Below are 6,068 nucleotides of genomic sequence, written 5' to 3' on the forward strand. Positions count from 1 at the left end.
GGATACCAATCTTCTCTCCTCGCAATCGAATTATTGTGGGACTATACACAAAATCTATGAAATTGATTTTAGACGATTTAGTATTTTCATTCTTGATGTAAAATGGTTTAGAACTATTTATGACGGTCTTTGTCCTTTCCGAGCATTGTGATTAGGTACATACTAATGATTTAATTAATTAAATCTTTCATTTTTAAATATCAATTGGTACATGTACTTAAGCATAGTTTCATATATTGATGGCATTTGGCACCCATCTTTAATATAGGTGGCTTTTCATCCGGATCGTTCTGATCCAAGATGGTGGTATGTGATCCAAGTTGCACCACCAAGTAAGCAAATTTTTGAAGATAGAGATGTGGATATGGAGATGCCACTACCAATGCCGGATCCAATTGATCCAGATGGATTTAGAGAAGAAGATGAAGATCACAATATGAGCCAAGAGGAAGATGTGCATAATGACATCATATGGGAGAAAGATGGAGATCACGATATTGAGGAAGAAGATGACGATCATCAAGAATCACCAGACTTTATTGAAGAAGATAATCAAGTCTATGGTGAACGTACGATGCTAGAGTATGATGATGATATAGGAGATAGACTTGTTTGGCGCACTAGACTTGGCTCAGGATGAAGCCAAGTCTCAAATGTGGACATGAATATATGAGCTTCAAACTTGATGTGCATGCTCTTGTACTTTTATTCTTTCAAAGAATCAAACATGTATGAAAAGAAAATTTTTTTGTCATTGGGTAAAACTATCTTTAAAGGTTGGTATGGGAAAAAACACTCTGTAAAACATCACTATATAATGACCTTATACAAGTCTGGCAAGTGTCGCTATATAGTGACACTTTTATAAACATCGCTATATAACGACACTTTTTAAGCCCGCTTTACATACCGACGATTAGCGCCCCACACGTGCTAAACGTTGATGCGTAACCGTCGAAAAAGGGCCCATGCCTTGTAGTGAAATAGATGCCTTGCTAGATATTTTAAAAAAACAGAGAGACGCATATATAGACGCGTTTATAGACGCGCTTATAGACGCTCTACCTAATATTTTTTGTTAATAAAAGCATAATTTTGTATGGTTGAACAAAATGCTGTGTATGTTGTGTACGCTATGTAGTTACAAGAATCCCATTTCCACATTGTGCAATTTAATTCTTACAGCCAACTGCATTTTAATTAGCACGATTGCAAGCATGTCTATAGCCGATGATTACAATTCCGAATAAAACATTACAACTCCAAAATGTTTAGTTCACAAGGCATTAATTGATAGAACATTGCACAAGGAAATTGAAAGCCAAAAAAATAAAAGTATATATTAATTCATAGCTCAAAAAGTGCTTGTATGTACATATAGCACGAAGCCAAGCCACGTCCTGTGGCTTCAAGTACAAAAAATAAGAGGAGTGTATATACAAGAGAGGCACGAAGCCAAGCCAGTGGCTTCAAGTACGAAAAAGAGTAGCTAGCACTACTTCTACGACTAATCTAAGTTCTCTGCGTCCTCGCTCCCTTCTTCGCCCCATTCTTCGCTCCCTTCTTCCTCATCTTCCTCCTGATCAGCTGCAAGGCCCTGTAAATGAGGGACAACATGTATCAATGTATGAAAAATCAAATCTTTACTTACAATATTGACATTATTTAATTACTTTCAAATACCTGGGGGGGCACTCCAGTAACCCAGATATGCTTCTCCTTAGTAATCAACCTGTCATCATGAAAGTGCCTCCATGTATCTCCTTTGCGATGGTGGTGGTGGTAGGTTGTCTCGACAGGAGTAGGGTACCTGCCCACGATATCAAGCTGCAAGATGACACAATTTGCGGAGGGGTTAGTACAAAGAAACAACCTCCTAATAAACTACATAAACAATATAATTTGAGATCGATACTTACAAACTGGGGATAAAAGAGAGAAAAAGAGAGAAGGAAAGAGAGGAAAAAAGAGAGAAAAATAGAGGAAAAGAGAGGAGAAAAAAAAGAGAAAAAGAGAGGAGATAAGAGAGGAAAATTACCACGAAAAGAGAAGGAAAGAGAGAAGGAAAAAGAGAGAAAAGGTGAGGATAAAAGAGAGAAAAAGAGAGAAGGAAAGAGAGGAGAAAAGAGAGGAGGGAAAGAGAGAAAAAGAGAGAAGGTAAGAGATGAGAAAAGAGACAAAAAGAGAAGGAAAGAGAGGAGATAAGAGAGATGAAAAGAGAACGAAAAAGAGGATAAAAGAGAGAAGGAAAAAGAGACACAAGGTGAAGGAAAGAGGGGATAAAAGAGAGGAAAATAGAGAGAAGGAAAGAGAGGAAAAAAGAGAAAAAGAGAGGAGAAAAAAAGAGAGAGAAAGAGAGGAGATAAGAGAGGAAAATAACCACGAAAAGAGAAGGAAAGAGAGGATAAAAGAGAGAAGGAAAAAGAGAGAAAAGGTGAGGATAAAAGAGAGGAAAAGAGAGAAGGAAAGAGAGGAGAAAAGAGAGAAGGGAAAGAGAAAAAGAGAGAAGGAAAGAGATGAGAAAAGAGATGAAAAGAGAAGGAAAGAGAGGAGATAAGAGAGAAAAAGAGAGACGAAAAGAGAAGGAAAGAGAGGATAAAAGAGAGGCAAGGTGAAGGAAAGAGAGGAAAATAGAGAGAAGGAAAGAGATGATAAAAGAGACGAAGAGAGAGGAAAAGCAAGGAGATAAGAGAGAAAAAGAGAGGAGAAAAGAGAAGGAAAGAGAGGAGAAAGGAGAGAAAAAGAGAACACAATCCCTTGTTTCCTCACAAATGCAATCCCTTTCTTCAAACATGCTTTCCCTTTCCATCATTCATGCAATCCCTTTCTTCAATCATGCAATCCCTTTCCATCATTCATGCAATCCCTTTCTTCATTCATGCAATCACTTATTTCCATTATTCAATATGCAATCCTTTCCTTGGAAGTGGAAGTGGAAGGGGAAGGGGAAGGGGAAGGGAAGGAGAAGGAAAAGGAAGGGGAAAGGGAAGAATATATAAGATTGTCAGAGCGCATCTATAGACGCGTCTAACAGCGCATCTATAGATGCATCTAATAGCACGTCTATAGATGCATAGGCACGGCTATCTGTTTTTCCAAAAGACAAATGCGTCTATAGACACGCTCTGTCAGACGTCTTTTTTTAAGAAATTGAAAAGGACATGCACCCGATCCCAAAAAGAATAATACTAGTACCAAAAACATCCGTTCCCTACATACAACAAAGGACAAATCCAAAGAGAGCAACTTCCAAAGAAGATCAACCGTCAAGAGACTTACCTTGGATAGAGCTATGGAAGCTTCTTGTCCTTCTTCAAAGCTGCTTCTCTTTCTTCTCTTCCTTGTTCACCCTCTTCTCTTGTGTGCTTGGGGATGATTGTGTAACCCTGCAGATGAGTGCGGGTACTTGGAGATAAGTGTGGATGCTCGAAGCTGTGTCTTTTAATAGGAAAGCAAGCCACGCGACACTAAAAGTATGTGAAGAAAAGCAAGCGCGTTAAAAGTAGCTTCAAAAATTAGCTCGTAGTCTGCGCGTCTTAAAGCGTGTCTATTTGTGCATCTAAAAGTGTGTCTATATGTGCGTCTATCAATGCATCTAAAGTACATTTTAGATGCGCCTATAGACATGCTCCATAGTACAAACGCAGTGTTAGACGCGCTTTTAGACGCTCCACAGTGTTTTGACATGTTCAACTCATGCAAGAACAAATTTTTTGGGTTGTTTATATGTAGGATGTCTTCATCTTCAACAAGTAGCCCAATGAGGATGAATCCCTCCGCATCCACCATCGCGAAATGTGGTTGGAGCAAAAAATCAAATGTATGTGTGATCGATGTCGAGAAAACATGTATCGTGCATGCAGAATGACACTCAATCACATCTCAAAGTATGGAGAATGGGATGCGACTGTAAACATGGTAAGTGTTAAAGAGTTAAGGTTGATTGAGATACCTATGGGTATTCATGTGTTTGAGTTATGATCCCGTTTTAATTTGATACAGGATGCAGTGCCACACCAGCATATGTTGCCCTATGCTCGTCGTGAGGAGGCGAAGGTGGGATCTTTAGGAGGGACCATTACGGATGCATGGAGTGATGGTGATAGTAGCCCTCTGCCATTACCTCATGAGGCCGTGGAGGAGGAGCTGTTTAATGATATGGTGCGGGATTTATATGTCCATCAATCCTCAGGTAGGGATGATAGCATGGAGCAGGACTATCTTTTTACCACAGCATCGACTCCACTGTTTGAGGGGTGCATTTTCTCTGTTCTACGTGCCTACCTTGAGTTACTAAACTTGCAGACCATCTATGGATGGAGCAATGCAAGTTTGAATGCATTACTCAAGTAAGCTTTAAAGTCTATTTTGCAAACATGGTGAATTATGCTAGTGGGTCAATTACTCAAATGCTTTTTCTCATTTATGATCTTCACGTGCAAGCTATTGTGTAAAATGCTTCTTGGCCAGCTCGCCAGCCCCTCTCACTATATTAAGAGGATCTCTTCTACAAAACTATTAATATATCACTGGCATTTAAGCAACAATGGTGATACAGCTATTTGGTTCTTCAAATCTTTTCTAGAGTTCTTGGCAGGTGATCAAATCAACTAGCAAAAGGACATGATCATTGTTCTGGAAAAAATCTCTGCTTACAATATTTTTGGTTACTATCCTAGCAAGATCTGCTCTAAAACTACCCCATCATGTATTATAAAACATATTACCTAAATCTATCTTATATTATACATGCCACCTGACTCAACAATGAAAAAATAAAATTACCACAACCAATTATTTCGCACATTACAGAGTTCATAAAGATGCTTGCCAAGGAGGAAGTAGAAGGAGATAGCACAAATGAAGAATGCCCATGATAACATCATTCAAATATCAAGAAATACTGGAGGTGATAGTGGTGGTCAAATGAGAGTGAATGAAGATGGCACCTAAGCGACAAGTGACGCAGAAAGGACATTCGAACAAGCAGATGTTTGGATCGCTCAATTCTGTGACGACAGAAAAGGACATTTGAACAAGCAAATGTTTGGATCGCCCATTTCTACTCAACTTACTGTAAAGGCAAAATTAAATTATTGAAAAGGCCACATCATATCCTTTCATGTTTGGATCACCCATTTGTACGTAACTCACTATAAAGGTAGAAATAAATTATTGAAAAGGCCACGGTAGATCCTTTGTACAAAGACTCATCCAGAGTAATATTTCTTATAAACTTATGATAACGTAAAATTGCAAGCATAGCTATTGCTATTTCTTAGAGTACAAAAGAGGCTTCCATCATGTCTCATGTCTATATAAACCTTTTAATTTCTTGAATATTCAAGTGTTATAATTTTCTGCATTGAAAGTAATAAGAGCCTTGTAGGTCTCTTGTGTATACATTTTTAAAATTTTGTGAATCTTCAAGAGCGTGGTTTTTCATGGATTTAAGCTAATAACTCAAGGGATTTTTTAATTTGAGAATACGATTCTTAAAAACAAGAAATACAAAATTAGGATTTAATAGTAGTTTTTGCATTATTAGTGCAACATTGTAGAGAGATGTTCTGGAATGTATTGTGGAAATGACAGTGCTAGAAAGTAAACTTTTGATTCTCGAATGACATTTATATAAAGTAAACTTTTCATTTGGGAAGGATTTTAAGGAATAGTCCAAATGTAGACATATGAGTCCAAAATTAATGAAATAAGTCTCTCAAACTTAAATAAACAAATAACCTAGCATTGCCAAGTGCCCACTCCTCAAAACTAAGCTAGCACATTCTATATTTCCACTTAGCGCAAAAACTTCCACATTAAAAGTTTCCGCTTAACATAAAACTTACACATGTACTTGCCAAAAAGGTTACAGTTCTAGCATTTTCCAAAAAATTCTAAACCTCATACTAACATTACATTTTTAGTGGACCAGGAACAATCGGGAACAATGTGGTTTTGTTTAGTCACGGGATATCTTTGACAACATTTTCAATGTCTTTGCTAGGCTCAATTATGCTTGTGCCATGGGATACAATTTCATGCTATTTGGGTTTGGGATCTTAACA

Source organism: Dipteris shenzhenensis, chromosome 16, assembly GCF_047967505.1.
Source record: "Dipteris shenzhenensis isolate YYH24624 ecotype China chromosome 16, Dip_SZ_1.0, whole genome shotgun sequence".
NCBI classification, from domain to species: domain Eukaryota; kingdom Viridiplantae; phylum Streptophyta; class Polypodiopsida; order Gleicheniales; family Dipteridaceae; genus Dipteris; species Dipteris shenzhenensis.